The sequence below is a fragment of the Elgaria multicarinata genome, chromosome 5, assembly GCF_023053635.1.
Source record: "Elgaria multicarinata webbii isolate HBS135686 ecotype San Diego chromosome 5, rElgMul1.1.pri, whole genome shotgun sequence".
In the NCBI taxonomy this organism is placed as follows: domain Eukaryota; kingdom Metazoa; phylum Chordata; class Lepidosauria; order Squamata; family Anguidae; genus Elgaria; species Elgaria multicarinata.
The window spans coordinates 122184732-122202298 of NC_086175.1; the positions used below are offsets into that span (position 1 = coordinate 122184732).

At 45.1% G+C, this 17567-nt stretch overlaps 1 long non-coding RNA gene across 1 annotated transcript in view; it reads left to right on the top strand.

Moving 5' to 3' along the window:
• The first annotated feature begins 1821 nt into the window (after nucleotides 1–1821).
• Nucleotides 1822–17567, top strand: part of LOC134399755 (uncharacterized) — a 75007-nt gene continuing 59261 nt past the window's right edge. Inside the window, exon 1 of the long non-coding RNA XR_010025509.1 lies at nucleotides 1822–1902. This is a non-coding gene — a long non-coding RNA (uncharacterized LOC134399755). The remainder of the gene's footprint in view (nucleotides 1903–17567) is intronic.

A 17567-nucleotide genomic window follows, 5' to 3' on the forward strand; every position in this document is an offset into this window, starting at 1 on the left:
TAGCCATGTTCTGCTGTTCCACTAGATCAGTTGCTTAATACAGCCACAGTTTTTATTGTATGTGCGAACTGCTCGGGTAAAACAAGGGATATAAGTAATTTGACATAAGTACTATAAAAGCATTTTTAGTTGTCTGCTATCATGCAGCGCTATCCGTCCACGAGTTTCTTTTGTTCTGTTTTAAATCTGTGTGACTGGAAAAAACCCAATCCTTTTATTTCCAATGTTCAGTTGTGAGTGCCGTTGCTTACATAGCCAAAATGTCACCATCAATACATAAGAGAGAGGCATCAGCAGATTCAGGGGAACCCTAAGGTATGCAGAAGCGCAAAAAACTTTGGGAAAAGAAAACCCTAAGGATCCCCCACCCCACCTTAAGGACTGCATACTCATGGAGGATTGTGGAAAACTGGGGGGTTATCTACACCAAGCAGGATATTCCACTATGAAAGTGGTATATAAAGGGCAGGAACCACACTACTGCTTTACAGTGGTACTGAAGTGCACTGACAACTGTTGGGGCCCATTGACACATCTACACTAAGCAGGATATAGCACTATGAAATCAGTATATGGTCTGTGTCGGTGGGCCCCAACAGTTGTCAGTGCACTTCAATACCGCTATAAAGCAGTAGTGTGGCTGCTGACTTTTATATACTGCTTTCATACCGCTTTCATAGTGGAATATCCTGCTTGGTGTAGATGAGCCCTGGGTGTGAGGGGGAATGGAATGGAGTGAGAGCTTGGCTTATTAACTGGAAGAGTTAACAAGGGAGAGGGCTTTTTCAGTGGTGGCCTCCCAATTATGGAATGATCTCCCCAGTGAGGCTCGCCTGATGCCAACATTATTATCTTTTCAGCACCAGGTCAAGACTTTTCTCTTCTCCCAGGCATTTAACAGCAGTTAACAACTTATGTTAAGTTTGTTTGTTTTTTAATGGACCCCAGAACTGTTGTTGTTAAATGGATACTGTTGTTTTATACTGTTGTTTTTATATTTTTGATGGTTTTAAATTTTGTATACTTTTAATGTTCACTGTTTATAACTTTTGTAAACCGTTCCGAGAGCTTCGGCTATGGGGCGGTATATAAATTTAATAAATAAATAAATAGTGGATAGGAGCACTCTATATACCGCAACATTTTGTTGTAGATTCCATTTGTGTAATTTCATTCTTCAGTTTTAACATTGCCATGGAAGCAGTCTTAAAAACAAGTGGGCAGAAGTTAGATCTCCAGAAGTTTTGGACTTCAGCTCCCAGAAGCCCCTGCCAGCATGGCCAATGGTTAGGACTGCAGGGAGTTGAAGTCCAAAACATTTGGAGATCTACTTTCTGCCCTAAAAACAAGTGGGAAGAAGGCTTGGGTGGCAGAAAGATTTTTATTAAAATAAGATCCCATCAGTTTTTCTCCATACTCACCTCTTTCTAATACTATTTTTAAAATGGATCTTTTTTAAAAAAAACAAAAACCTGTATATAAATATTCTTGAATAAACAAATCAATAAACAAACAAACCAACAGTTCACATCCTATGCGTGTTTACTCGGAAGTAAATCTCAGCGGCTCTCTCCATAGGACTTTTTAGGATTTCAGGCGTTCTTTCCATAAAAGAGGAAAACAACGCAACAGGAAGACAAGTCCAGCTAAGTCTGGGGAGGAGGGCCAAATTGCCGGTTATGGAAGCGGTGGACTCGGCCGGGCAGCGGGTCCAAGCGGCCGTCGCTCGGCAGAGGGCGTCCCGCTCGCGGCTAGAGCGGAGCCGGGAGGAGCCTTCTGCGTTGCGCGGCTCCGCTCAGCCGGGGAGGAGCTGCAGTCGCCGCCGCCACCGCCGCTTCTGCCACGTCCTCCGGGCTGAGCCGAGCCGGGAAGCGGCTGGAGCGCGCCAGCACGTGTGCGCCGGTGAGTCAGTCAGTGCGGGCTCGGGGGCTGGGAAGTTGGCGGAGGGAAAGCGTGCGGGGCCGGCGCGTCTCCCCTTCCGACCTCTCCAAAACCCCGAAGAAAAGAACCAAAGAGTCCCGGGCAGCGGTGGTTGGCGGGACTCTTTCCCCTCCCATCTCCAGATCCCGGAGGCGGCGGGTGGAGCAGGGTCGCTTTTCAGCCTCCGTGCTGGCTTACGCGCGAGTAAATCTCACCTAGTCTGGCGGGGTGCGGGTGGTGTGGTGTGGTGGACGGACTTGCTCGGAAACGCGCGCCGGCATTTTGGGGCACCCTTGCCGCCCGATCGCCGGCGCCCTGAGTCGGGAGGAAGTCCGGGCGAATTCAAGCCGGGGCCGTGAGAAGTGCGCGCCTGGCTGGGATCGCGGCCCGCGAGAAAGAGGAAAGCGCGCGTGGACTCGCCTTTGAGCTCACCAGGGCTTTTTCCGACCTGACCGAGAGTCGCTCGGACTTCGCCCTGCGATTGCTTGGAAGAAAAGACGCGCAGAGTTTGGGGTGGGGTGGGGTGGGGGGGGAGAGACGCTTCCTCGCGAGAAAAGCACGCACGAGATAGGATCGCAGCCTTTAGTTTGAGCGCGTAGTGGGGCCGTAGGGAAGAAAGGGGGGATTGGGCGTCGGAGGGGGGCATGCGTGGGGCTTGGATGGCACGGTGGGGAGGCAGAGAGGGGGTGTTGAAGTAGGAGAGGGCCGGCGAGGCCTCTTTAGGTTGGTAAGAAAGGAGACACCGGAGTCCGATTGGAACTTGCGAAGTGGTCGGAAGAGGCGTGAGCGCGTCAAACTAAAAGACCGGGGGGGGGGGGGGGTTCGGGCCACGACTTGAAAAGTGGAGCCAAGGAAAGGTGGTGGTGGTGGGTTTTTTTTTTGCCACAGCCTGGCCCTTGGGAAGGGGTGTGTGTGGGGCTCCGATAGCCCCTCCCCTAAGCAGTGGAGGCTGGTGTCTCCAATTTCAGTGGGGCAGTGAATCCCCCTCTTGAGTTTCAATCAGAACCAGTCCGAACTCTAAAGGAGCTATCTAAAGTGCCGAATCCTATCCCCCAAGTGGTTTCAGCACCTTTAGAGTTCGGACTGAAATCTAGAGCGGATTCACTGCCCCACTGAAATAGAAGCCGCCAGGCTCCACTCCCCCCCTAAGTCGCTGTTCCGCTTTGTGTGTCCTCTGAATCGTGGACCCGCGTTTGCTAAGTGGGTCGAAGCGGGAGGCGTGCGACACCAGAACTTCCTTGGGGACGTGGCTGGAGCTTCCCGAGTGCGGATGCACCTGGAAAAACATCTGCACACCAACATCTGCGCTGAATGGAAGGGAAACTAGTCTCTCCCCCACCCCCCAACTAGGTCTAAAACAGGTATTACTTTAAATTTGAATCCAGCAACTTGTGTCTAGCCTGATTTTACTAGGGCACAGGGGGACGATCCAGATTTTAAAAGCTTCCCCACGCTAGTGTCCCGATCCACACTATTTTCCCCGTTTGGTACATTTTCTCCTTGAGCAGTTTTAGTAGAAATTGGATTCATGTTTTGGTAGCAGGAGTTCATACAGGAGTGCCTGGGTAAAGCATCTCTTCCCCCCCCCCCCCCGGTGCATGTTTTACTCAGAAGTAAGGCCAACGGTGTTCTTCCTAGGTAACTGTGTACAAATTTGGCAGAGGGGAGTGTTGTGTTTCGCAGAGCTTAATTTAAACCGAGGCAGCTGGACCTGGGTAAGTAACAGTGGCACCAGGTTTAGTTTCAAAAGAGTTTCCTTTCAAAAGTACACTTCGGTGGGCTTTAAAAAAATATGAGGAAGCAGTTACTTAAGGCTGCAAAAATTCAACTTAATAGGAAGTGTCTGGAGAGCAAAGAAGGCTTAATTATTCCCCCTCCCTGCCTAATACTGATGAAACTGGTTGCTACTTTCATGATATGAACATATGGAAGTCGATGACAGTAGTTGCTTATATGTTTAGTTGGATAAGCCACCCAGAGTGCTTCAGCTATTGGGCGGTATAGAAATGCAATAAATAAATGAATAAATAAATGTTATGCTCAAGACGGCTTATTATTATTTGCATTTATATCCCACCTTTCCTCCAGAGAACGCAAGTCAGCATATGTAGTGTGTCCTCCTTATTTTTATCCTTGCAACAGCCCTGTGAGGTAGGTTAGGTTGAGAGGTAGTTACTGGCCCTGGGCCACCCCATGGGTTTCACAGCTAAGTAGGGATTTGAACCTGCGTCTCCCCACCCAGAGGATGGCTAAAGAAGAGTGGGTGGGTGGCAGAACTTAGAAAAAAGCAGGGGCCCAAGCAGGGTGGATTTTGATTTAAAACACTACTCAGAAAGACTTGATTTAATCATGTGACTTCCGCCCCCCCCCCAAAAGTGCACTCTATTCATTGAATTTTTTGCAAAGGAACAATGGGATTGTGATCTCTGCAGACACAAATTCACAGTTTCGAGAACTGTAAAACCAAGCATCTGTGATAATATCTTCTAGATAGAAAAATTGCCCAATAATCTTACAGAATTGTGACTGGATTATTGGAATTCATTTACCAAAATATTTAAACATTGCATGAATATACAGCCTCATGCTATATAATTAAAAACTAATCCTTATTTCATGATGAATAACCTTTGGACTATAATGTATCTTAAATAGAAAACTATCTTTAGATAGATTTTTCCTCAAAAAGCATTTTATTAAAAAAATCCGATTTAAAGCAAAAAAATCAGTGTTGTTTTCTTTTCTTTTTTTTAAAAAAAAATCATTTATTTTTATCCAGCCTGGGCCCAGGGAACTTGCGCATTCCCATGTACCAAAAAGTTATTTTTAATAATAACTCTCTGCCATTCTGTAACTTTTTTTTTCATTTGGGGAATGTAGGCCTCATCTACACCAAGCAGGATATTACACTATGAAAGCAGTATATAAAAGGCAGGAGCCACACCAAGCAGCATATAGCAGTATGAAAGTGGTATATAGTATCTCAGTGGGCTCCAACAGTTGTCAGTGCACTTCAATACCACTGTTAACCATTAGTGTGGCTCCTGCCTTTTATATACCACTTTCATAGTGCAATATCCTGCTTGGTGTAGATGTGGCCATATATTCTAGCCTTACCCAACCTGGTACCTTTTAGATGTTTTGGACTACAGCTGACATCAGCCCCAGCCAGCATGGTCACTGGTCAGGGTTGATGGGACTTGTAGTCCTCAAACATCTGGAGGGCACCAAGCTGGGGGAAGACTGCTGTTTCCTGTTGTCCTCAGGGCTGCTTCCTGTTTTGGGAGCCCTTGACAACATGCTCCTTATGGAGCTTGTTTCTTCCCCAAACAGCCCTGATGGTAGCAAGGAATGCCTGATGCTTCCACTCACTCACCTGCCTACTCCCACAAGGCGGTGTGGCACAGAGGAGAGGGCGCCCAACTCTCTCAAGGGGGGCAGTTTTGCTACCAGTAGTGGTGGCTGCTTCTGAGCTGTGGGTGCTTAGGGGTTGGTGCCGTGGGGTGTGTGTGTCTTATTGAGGCATTGGGGACATGGGCAGCTGCCCAGTTTCACTGACCTCTGGTGACAAGCCTGATTCTCCTTGTGATGATGGAGGAACTGTGGCAAAAAGGGGCAAATGAAAGAGGAGAAACTTCATAGTACTCGCAGCATGGGTAGGCAGCCTGCAGGCCAAATCCGTCTTATGGAGGTTACCTAGGGTGACCATATGAAAAGTAGGACAGGGCTCCTGTATCTTTAACAGAAAAAGGAATTTCAGCTGGTGTCATTTGTAGGCATACAGCACCTAGTGAAATTCCCTCTTCATCACAACAGTTAAAGCTGCAGGAGCCCTGCCCTCTTTTGTATCTGGTCAAGAGGGCAGGGCTCCTGCATGCATACGAATGACACCTGCTGAAATTCCCTTTTCTATACTTCTGTACTAAAAATACAGAAGCCCTGTCCTCCTTTCCATATGGTCACCCTAAGGTTGCCCATCCGGACTGGGGATTGCCTTGGGCCAACACAGTCTCCCATCCAGGCCTTGATTCCACTTCCTGAACTTCAGCAGGGTTGCTGTATCGAGAGTTCCTAGAGCCTGACAACACGGCTGTGGTACCATTAAGACCAGTGTGTGGTGAAGTGTTTTTGCTGCCCTGGGCAAATTGAGATTTTGCTCCCCACCCTGATTTTATTGGATGCTGAATAGCCTAACAAGAGCACTTTAAATGATCTAGAATTTAATGAAAGACTATTTTCTCACTTCTGTTTTTAATTTCAGTAATTCAACTTGCACCCCATTGTGCACCACGTTACTGAGCCTGGAATAAGTGCTACCTTCAGATTTCTGGGCACCGTCAATAACATGGATTCAAAACCTGCATTTCACTTATAAGCAAGCATGGGGAAAAGTGGATACATTTATAATTGCAGGCAGGGGCTCTCTCCAAATTATATATGTATACATGGCAAAAGCCAACACTGCTGGAATTTTGGGATGCTATGAAATTCCATTGTTGGCCTCTATGATTAGTCCAGACTTGTTTAAGTGTTGCATATGTTGTTTCTGTGGTTATTGAAGGTTATTGTGGCCCTAAGGAAGCAAGGGGCATCTGGAACCGGTGAAGAATTTCACATATTGATTTGAACATACAAAGCTGCCATTACTGGATTAGATTTATTTATTTATTTATTTATTACAGTTCTATACCGCCCAATAGCCGGAGATCCAATGTTAGGCCTACTTCGAGGAACCCATTGAAATAAATGGGACTTGAGTTAGGCTAAAATTGAATGCACCCATTGGATGCAATTCACGGGATCAGATCATTGATTCATTAGCGATACTGGCTGGGAATGATGGAAGTTGTAGTCCAAGCCCTCTGGAGAGCACCCGGTTGGAAGGAAGGAAAATTCTGATGCTTCTATTGTTGGTGACAAATACTGAAAATTCTATTGTTGGTGACAAAGTTGCTAATTTAGAATGTGTACGTAGAATAGTTGTTTCACTGTTTGGTGATCCTCCAAAAATAGTTCTAAATGCTTTGAAGAGATTAATCCAGATGTACTCAATGAGAGAGAGAAAGGAAAGAGAAAGAAAAGAAAACTCAATTGTTAAGCTTTGGGAATTAAATTCCCTAAAACCCCGGAATTGTTGTCATTGAAAAATAAAAAAGATCATAAGGCTCTTATTAAAACAGCCTACCAAAGAATGCTGGGAGAGTATTAAAATGAGACCCTAATAATTGGCAAGATAAACCAATCTAAATGTGAGTAACGCATTCCTGCCTGAGTTTCCAGAAATAGTTTGGCAGTTTGTTAGGGGGCGCAGACGTGAACTGCTTGTTGAGCCAAATTTAATTTGCAGCTTTCTTTTCCGAGTTGACAATTACCTGCGGAAGCGAATCTGCTGTTTTTGTGAGCGGTCCTCCTCCTTTGCATTAGGAAAGGAGGAGGAAGCACTCATCCACCTGGCAATATTTGATTCATGACAAAACCCATCATGAAGCATTTGGCCTGCTGAATATGTGTGAGTCCTTGTGGTTACTATTGTAATGGTTTCAAGCGGGTAGCCATTTTACTCTATTGCAGCCAAAGCAACGAAGGTTCTGGGGGCACCTTAAAGATGAATGAATTTATTCTGGCAAAAGCTTTTAGACGGTAACCGATGATCAAACGCATGGAGTATTATGTAGCATTTGAGGTTTATATACAGTATAGACGGTGGGCGGCAGGTGGGAAAAATGGTAAGCAATGAGGTCAGTTATTAAGAGAGAATGACAGCTGTTCATAATGTCATTGTCACTGTTTAGAATCCCCTCCCATGTATTGTACATAATAAACCTGAAACACTCCATAATATTCCATGCATCTAATGAAGTAGTCTGAAAGCATATGCCAAAATAAATTCGTTGTGGCTTCTAATATCTCAAGTAGTGATAAGAACCTAAGAGGTGCCATGCTGGATCAGACTGAGGGTCCATCTAGTCCAGCACTCTGTTCACACAGTGGCCAACCAGCTGTCGACCAGAGACCAACAAACCAGGACATGGTGCAACAGCACCCGCCCACCCATGCTCCCCAGCAACTGGTGCACACAGGTTTGCTGCCTCGGATATTGGAGGTAGCACATAACCATCAAGGCTAGTAGCCATTGATAGCTTTCTCCAGGAATTTATCCGACACCCTTTTAAAGCCATCCAAATTGATGGCTTATCACTACATCTTGTGGAAGTGAATTCCATGGTTTAACTACCGTATTTCTTCGATTCTAAGACGCCATCGATTGTAAGATGCACACTAATTTCAGTACCACCAACAGAAAAAAAGCTTTGATTCTAAGAAATAATAAACGCAACCGCGATTCTAAGACGCACCCGTTTTTAGAGATGTTTATATGGGAGGAAAAGTGCATCTTAGAATCAAAGAAATACGGTATGTGCTGTGTGAAGAAGCGCACAGAAGAAGCTTCCTTTTATTCGTCCTGAATTTTCCACCTATCAGCTTCATGGGATGACCCCGGGTTCTCATATTATGGGAGAGGCAGAAAAATGTCTCCCTATCCACATTCTTCACATCATACATAATTTTGTCCACCTCTATCATGTCTCCCCTTTCCCTCCTTTTTTCCAAGCTAATCAATCCCAGCTGTTATAACCTTCCCTCATAGGGGAGATGCTCCAGCCCTTTAATCAATTTTGTTGCCCTTTTCGGTGCTTTTTCAAGCCCTACACTATCTTTTTTTAAGGGGTGGTGACTAAGACTGTACAGAGTATTCTAAGTGTGGTCGCACCATAGATTTGTATAAAGGCATTATGATACTGGCAGTTTTACTCTCAATTCCTTTTCTAATTATGCCTGACATGGAGTTTGCCTTTACAGCGGCTGCACACTGATATGTCTAGTACGAAATCCACCTGCTGTTGGATCATTCATTTGGACTGCTGGTTATGATACCCGGGCGATCAAGTGTCACTTGTACTCATCACTTGAGGAATGTGGCTCAGTGCCTTAGATCTGTAAAGGAAAACTCCTTTGGTCCACTTGGGTTACATATTGGAATAAACAGGCTTACATGGTTTCCTTCTCACCAAGTCAAATGCAAACTGACAGCTATTTATTATTACCTGCCAAGTGCTTGATGATTCCCCCACCCTCCAAGCAGCAAAAAACAAGTCCCAGGTGGGCTGCATTCAGGTGTGTGTGTGTGGACAATCACAAGTTAAAAGTGCATTTTCAGATATACATTTCACATGTATGCCTTGAAATGGATATATTCAAATCTGTGTAGCCACATTTAATTTCTTTTTCTTTCTTTCCTTTTGTTGAAATTTCATAATAAAACATAAATAATAATAAAAAAAGGTTATGCAGGCCTTCGTGATCTAATTGAGGGTTGGTATCTCCTGCCCTGTGACTCGTAAAGTCCTCTCAGGTTGGAATTGGAAGCTGCCAACATACAAGAAACTCCCGTTTTTAAAAGTCTGCGGAAAAGAACTCTTATGTTCTTAGAAGTTGCTTTCTGATTATTAACATAAGGGGTTGAATCCAGAATCTGCCTTCCGTTGACAGAAGGCCATTTCTTACAGCAGTTGCCTTTAGCCGATTTTGGGGGATTCTCCCCTCTTCTCATCTGCACCATAGCTCACCCCTTTCAGCAAGGTCCCCGACCCTCTGTGTACCTGGAGGGGCTGATGGGGTGAGGAAGTCTGGTGGGAGGGGCCATAGCTCAATAGTGGAGCACCTACTTTGCATGCAGAAGGTCCCAGGTTCAATTCCCGGCTTCTCCAGTAGGGTTGGAAAATCTTCTGCCTGAAGCCCTGGAGAACCAGTGGCAATCATTGCTGAAAATATTGGGCTAGATGGGCCAATGATCTGACTCAATATAAGGTAGCTTCCCCATGCTCCTAAATCTGGATCCAAGGCAAGGACAGATTTATCTCCTGATTAAAATAGATTTTGTGTGGTTAGGAGGAAAACCTGTGTTTTCATACAAGCACCACTCGATACAGTACAGGATGGGTTCTTCTAAAGGTCAGTGGGGCTGTGCTTCCTCACATTGCTGATTCTTGGATTTCAATTGCGAATGCCACCCATGCTGTCATCTGGCAGGCCTACTGCGACGGCACCGACCTCACACAGAAGGCCTTGCCTAGCACACCCTTCTCAAGCCAAGCGCCACCTCTTGAAAAGCCTGAGGAAAGGGTAAAAACAACACAACCTTTCCCTTGTATGTGAGGGAACAAGGTAAAGGGTTTTGGAAAATAGGTTCTGTTGTTGAGGTACTGAACTGCAGGTGTATTGGTAGATGTTTTTGCACTGTGTAATATAGCAGGTAATAAATCCGAGCTGACACGTGGTTTGTGGTAACAGAACACAAAGTAAATTTTATTGAAATTGAACAGATCTTTAGTATTTCAATTTAGATCAAACCTGCATATTTTTATATTTAAAACAATAATTCCAAGTCCCTTAAAATTCTATCTCTTCTCACTCCTCACACCAAACACCCTCACGAAGCACAAGCCAGACTAAAACTCCCAGACTAAAACCAAACCTCAAAACTAAAACTAAACAATCCCCTCAGCCAACCGATTTATACTCCTCCTTCCCCCTCTCTCACAGCAGCATCAGCCGCACCCACTCAGTCAAACACTCTGCACTCACTAGATATACAAACCACAGACATATCACCACACCTACCCAGTCCAATTTTAAGATGTCTGGCTGTTATTTTAACAATGTATTAGTTTTATATGTTTTTAATCAGTTTTATGTATTTTATAGTGTTTTTGTATTTGATGTTGTTCCCCGCCTCTATCCAGAGGGAGAGGCGGGTAAGAATTATTATTATTATTATTATTATTATTATTATTATTGTAATAAAAGAGGGTGAGTATCTGTCTGTCTGTCCATTAGTGCTGTGGTGCCACAACCATGAAACCGAGACCCCTTAAAACTAGGCACACATACTCAATGGATCCTAGGGGTGTGCACCTCAAGGTTATTTTGTTTTTAAATTGCATTAATTAATTTAAATTAAGTTAAATGTGTATATGTGGTTGAAATGGGCAGTAACATCTTCACCCACTAGGGGCAGATTTCCCTCAACAAGCACATAGCTTTGCAGTCCTATCGAGTTTGAAGTCAGGGGAGATTAGTAGGCCAAAGGACAGAGATATATGCTAGTCTCCTTGTAGGGCAGGCCCCCTCAGGGGAATGGAGTGGACAGAGCCCTCCCTCAAGGGACTATAGGTATGCACCATGATAGGGGCTAGGCCTAGGAGTGCCTACCAGTGTATTTTCCGACATGCCTTCACTCAGACTGGGCGGCCACAATGCGTCCAATTTTGAGAGATGTGTATGTTTGTTTGAAGGCTTCACTGTATCCAACTGAGGGCTATTCCAACCAGGGCAAAACTGGATATTGCATCACAGGCTGAGTGCTGCACAAATCCTTTGCTGACATTATCTTTACTTTCCTATTCCGAGAGCGCCTTCGACTGTTTTCCCAAAGATTCCTGACTTTGCATACCTAGAATTGCTTATATACGACTCACTGTGCCTTCCAAGCGATGTAAAATTGCCGAAGGTGTTTTTTTATTGGGTAAACACTGGAGGTTTTGTAGAGTCTTGCAAAGACGTTCCCTGAAGTTAATAGCCTGCAAACACTTTATTGACTGAGCAATGAATCAAGATATTCCTGGTTCGAATTTCCTCTCTTCCCTGAATTCACTGGGTGGCATTCCCTTTCTATCGCAGCCCTTCCCCTCCCATCTTCAACATGGGGATAATACTGACCTACTTATAGGATTGTTGTAAGGATTACAACAAGATAATGCACATGAAGCACTCTGAATACTCAAGAGCTCTATACAAATGCTAAGCATACATACCCACTTTTCTCATTTGTGGCAAAGGGGGGAAAAGGTAACGTTTATATAGCTTTCTCTGCCTGGTCACTTGGAAGACGATGGTTGTTTGCCATAGGCGATGAGCCGAGTCGCTGTTTCTAAGCAAGGATATGTATGATACTGGATAAGTTCTAGGGTGACCATATAAAAAGGGGGACAGGACTCCTGTATCTTTAACTGTTGTATAGAAAAGGGGATTTCAGTAGGTGCCATTTGTATACATGCAGCAGCTGGTGAATTCCCTCTTCCTCACAATGGATTAAAGCTGCAGGAGTCCTGCCCTCTTTTGTATCTGGTCACTCTACAAAAGAGGGCAGGGCTCCTGCAGTTTTAACTGTTGTGAGGAAGAGGGAATTTCACCAGGTGCTGCATGCATACACATCATACCTACTGAAATTCCCTTTTCTATACAATGGTCAAAGGTACAGGAACCCTGTCGTCCTTTCTATATGGTCACCGTAATAAGTTCCCCACCTCTTGGCCCATTTTCTAATAATTGGTGAGTAGTCCCAGTCCTTTTAGTTTCCTTCCTTATGCTGCTTTTCGGTTTTACATTGCAATGTGCCCTACCCAGGCGTTGGAGGGAGAAGACATAAAACTCGTGGGATGTGCCTAATCTACCCTCCCAGATGCTCAGTTGGGCAGTGCCGTGTGCGTTTTGAAATGCAGCAGCCGTCATGTGGCAGTACGAGCAAAACAAGAGGCGGACCAAACAATGTAATTACTTTTCCAAACACTGGCGGCCTGAGTGAGTTTGCTAGCGGGTAATATCCCCAGAAATGTTTGTCATGCGTCAGGTGGTGAGACAGTGAAATGGAATCTTCTTGCACGTAGATGAAAGAGGCATGCAAATGAGGTGCTGCATTCAGGTAGGCCCAACGCGATGTAGTGGTGTCACTTTGCTGATAGGCATCTGGAGAAGGACGATGAGCCCGTTGCCTTGGGCTCTGCACCCATAACACGACAATGGGCATTTCAGCAAAGAGACATGCTTGAATATAAGGAGATTATGGCCCCGTTCAGTCAACACGCCAAACCATGCTGCTTAACCACAAAATGGTTAATGGAATACATTAATGCATTCCATTAACCATTTTATGGTTAAGCAGCATGGTTTAGCGTGTTGTCTGAACGGGGCCTATAGATGGTTAATTTGAGTCGGTTTTCACCAGTGTTTTGAACTTAGCCCCTTCTTCTAAAGTTAGCATCTCTCCCGGTCCTTTCTCTTTCCTGCTGTCTTTGCTATGGGAGGATCTGTGGATAGGGTAAGCAAATGTTAAATATGATGTATCCCGTCTTTATCCTATTTAGAGTAGACCTGTTGGAATTAATGGGACTTAAGTTGGACTGACATCTTGCTCCCTGTAGTAGCAAGAGTGATTACTTTTATCCCCTGCTTTGATTCTTACCTATTCTCTTATGGACTACAGAGCCCACGGGGTTGGTTCAGGCTAGCTTTCCCCAACTTCGTGCCTTCTAGATGTTTTGGGTAGATGGTTGGGGTTGATGGGAGTTGCAGTCCAAGCATGTTGGGGAAGGCTGCCTCCCCTGTGAGGTAGGTTGGGCTGAAAGAGAATGGCTGCCCCAAGGTTACCTAGTGAACTTCGTGGCTGACGGAGGATTTGAACTCAGGCCTCACAGTCCGAGCCCAATGCTGCTACTGCTGCTTGCCAAGTTTCTGCACAGGGTCTCAAAGAGGAGGAAGGGTGTGTGTGTCCTGACCCACTAGATCCCTCCAGCTACAGTGGATCCCTCCAGCAGGTGTATTCTGAACCCTGAGAGGGGTCCCAATTCACAGTTTGGGGATCCAGGAACTATGGAAATAATGCAACATTTGATGCCTGTGAAACAGAAATGATTTTCTATGTCACTTGCCTCTATTTTAAGTCACATTTATTTATTTATTTGAATTATACCCTGCCTTTCTACTAGGGAAATGACACTCAAGGTGGCTCTAACAACAAATAAAAACTGGAATCTAAAATAAAAACTTGATTAAAACAATAATAAAACAAATACATTAAAAACAACAATGAAATAATAAAAACGGCATCCAATCCAGCGGACAAGCTTGCATGCCAAAGGCCTGCTTGAATAAAAAACGTCTTTGACTGTCAGCTGGAGGACAACAGAGAGGGAGCCAACCCAGCCACCCATGGCAGCGAGTTTCAAAGCTTGGGAGTACCCACCAAGAAGGCTCTTGCTGGACCCTTCCAAAACGGCTAACCGGCCCATGATTTTGTTTCTATAAATGGCCAGCCATATTACTATTATTATTATTTGTAGCAGTAATAGAATACTGCATTTCCAAAATGCAGTGCTTGTTAATTTGAAATAATAGCATGCAGAAAGACATGATTCAAAAGGATAATGGGATGGAGAGGGAAGAGAAAAGCAAGCAACTTCAGCCACGGATTTTCATGTAATGTTACACAATTGTTATAAGGTCAGGGTGGAGTGGCCACTAAGGGAGAGAGAGTTCTGGGAGACGATGAGCCAAAACAGTCATAGTCCCAAAGAAGCTGATGGAGGTGCCCTCACTGTTCTTACACCTTCCTTGGATGCAGACAGGCAGAATGTCTCCGGGCACTTTTCAAGCGGGGCATGAAGACAATGACCTTTCCTTAATGTCCCCTAAATTTTGAATTTAGAGGAACAAATGGAACCTTCAACAAAATGTTGCAGTACATCCTCTTTCCTAAAAGGATTACTCCTGTTCCAGTTTCCATCCAGCCATGCCCTCTAACTGCTACTTTTCTGGGTTCCAGCCAGCCATGCCCTCTTAATTGCTGCTGTTGTGAGTTCCAGCCTTCTGTCTGCTCCATAACCCCATATTCCATTTTTTCTTTTCCAACTGTCATTCTGTATTCCATGGCTACTGAGGATGCTCAATCCACACTGGGACTTTTTTGCCACTTTAGTTTATATTCTGCAAACCTTTGAGTTCCCACAATCATGCTGACTCTTCCTTCTTGTTACTCAGGGGTTCTGCTGCATCTACAGTCATATCAGTGTTTGCTCTTAGAAGGAGCGATGATACTTCCTCTGCACATGGAGATGCCATTTAATTACTTGGCTAATAGCTCTTGATAGACTGCCTGAGCGTGAGTCTCATGCCATCTTTTTTTTATGATTAAAAAGCCACTGAATTAGTGGACATCGTTGCCGTTTATGGCTGTGAATTTGATAAGTTAATTAAGACCAACTTGGCCACTTCTTAAGCAAGGCTGTGCTTTAGCCATCTGCACTTTGCCGGCGTCTCTGTGGCCATCTGGCTTTCTCATGCCCTATCCCTTTTACCCAATTTGTCAATCCTCAACTACTATCCCCACCTTCTGTTTAGTGTAGATCGTAAACTCTCTGAGCAAGGGCGGACAGCCGCCCTCGCGTATAATGCGTAGGATTTGGTAGGCTTAATTAGATGTGGTGTAATAGAGCCTTTTTTGATTGCTTAGATTCACATTCCTCTCCGTTGCAAGGACATTCCCTCTGCACTTTGCAAAGCTCCTTGCGTGCGTTTCTGGGATTCTGTGCCAAAACGGTTGTGCCTAGAGCCGTAGCGATTGCCTGCAGTGATGAGGGCTTCCAGATTGGCTTGAGCTTATGAGTTATTTTGGAAATAAATTAGTCTCTTGGTTGTTGTCGTCCTGCCTATTGAAGAGCGAGCACAGAAAGTCCATCCGAGAAGGGGAGGGAAAGGACAAATAAGGACACCTCTGCGATAGACCAGGGGCTTTCTCATGCAGAACATGTGAGCCTTTTGACTGTTAAAAAACACACACATAAGGATTACCTGGCTGGATCAAATCCAGTCCTCCAACAGTGGTCAATTAGTAGAGGGGGAACCACAAGCCTGGGGGCAAAATCAATTCCTCTGGTTTTTCAGATGCCTTTCCCCCTTTCCCCTGGCCCTGCCCCCTTTCCCCTGGCCCTGCCCCCTTTCCCCCAGCAATCTGTCATTTGGTGGTTTTCTGGCTTTTATGCAGTCCCCACCCACCCAATCTAAAAGGTAGAACTGTCTCTCCTAATGTCCTATTTCAAAGCCCTCCCGCTTGAGTGCGAAACAATGAAGAGGTCTGCCTAGTAATCCACAAAGCTTTATTCAGCCAATAAAAACCTCTTTGCACCTGAAGAGAGGTTAAACTCTAGGAAATTTCCTCTAGGCTAAACTTGGCGAACTAAGTGAGACGTTTGTCCTTTCAACAAAAGGGATGGTCTTTTCCCTGAGTCCCTTAACCAAAAGGAGGATTCTTCTGAAGAAGCCTTTGGAGAGATGTTAGCCGCTGATTGCCTCTCGTCTACTTTTAGCTCCGCCCGTTTGAACCTGCAGTGGAGTCTGGGATCAGTCAATTCTGAAGTCTCTTCCCCCTCTGAGAATTCCTGAGTTCCCACAGACCCTGAGTTGTTAATGTTTTCACTGATAAGATCTGGTGAACATTCATCCCTGATGGGTGAAGAGCCTGGGAGAATCACCTCCACCACTTATTGTATAAGCTGGGACATTTCTAGTCCTGTTTCTTCAGCTTCAGAATCTGATTCTGATTGATAGCTTGAAACTCCTTCCCCCACGCCAAGGGGAACAGGCCTGATCCTGACACCTAATTCTTAGTTACTGGGAGCAACAGCTTTAAATAAAAAAATATGGTGGTATTTCTAGGCCGGCCTCCTTTTGCCCCCACCCACCACTGGAATGCTGCCCCTGAAAGCTTCTCCAAAATCGAACCCGCCATTGGGCTGAAACAGGTTTCCCACACCTGAGCTAGAATCTTCTGGGAGTTTGCCAACAGGGCTTGAGTGTGACGTCTGTCTCCTGCATCTGGTATGCATGGAGATACTGCCTCTGAACATGGAGGAACCATTTTAAATAGGCTGAGGATGCAATCGTATGCATGTTTAGGCAGAAAAAAGTCCTAAACTCCCAGAATTCCCTAGCCAGCAAGGTTGATGGCAGAATGGCCATTGTCTAGGACAGCTTCACCCAACATGGTGCCCTCCAGATATCTTGGGACCACAACTCCCATGCTGGCTGGGACGTATGTGAGTTGCAATCTCAACATACATAGGATTGGGCCCTAATAGACTTACCCTCCCTGAATTCAGCTAGTTCTTAAAGTCATCAAAACAAATCCCATCCCTGTATGAAGAAGTCCTTCCTTTGATCCGTCCTGAATCTCCCACCAACATGGGCTGACCCTGTGTTCTAGTATTTTGAGAGAGAGAGAGAGAAAAATGTCTCCCTATCTACATTCTCCACACCATGGATAGGCTGTCTACCTAGTGGGATGGCTCCCAATATTATTTTTGTGCTTATATCTTCTAAATTTTGGAATAGCAGTGCTAGGTTCTGCTTTGACCGGGGACTGTATTTTTTCTCTCTTCTCCCCCTCCCCCCTGGGCCCCAAGCCAATAAAACTTTATGGAAGCAGCTGTAAGGAATGATCAAATAAATCCTTAATCCGCTGCTTAAAAAGTTACTTTCTAAACGGATAAGAAATCAGAAACTGGCAGGTGGAAGGGAGAATTCAGTGACAGGTTTTAAGGAAAGTATGCATGGACTCTGCATGCGTGTGTGTTTTGCAAATAGCAGAACTGAAAATGTTTTTTAGCATATATGTACTGGTTTGTTAGGTGGAATGATTTGTTTCCACGTTTCGTCACACTGTGGTGTGACCGTGGGACATAACCCCAGGTGGTGCTGTGCAAAGGAAGAGGCAGAGTTGAAGCAGGCTTGATTCTTTGTGTCAGGGGGTAACT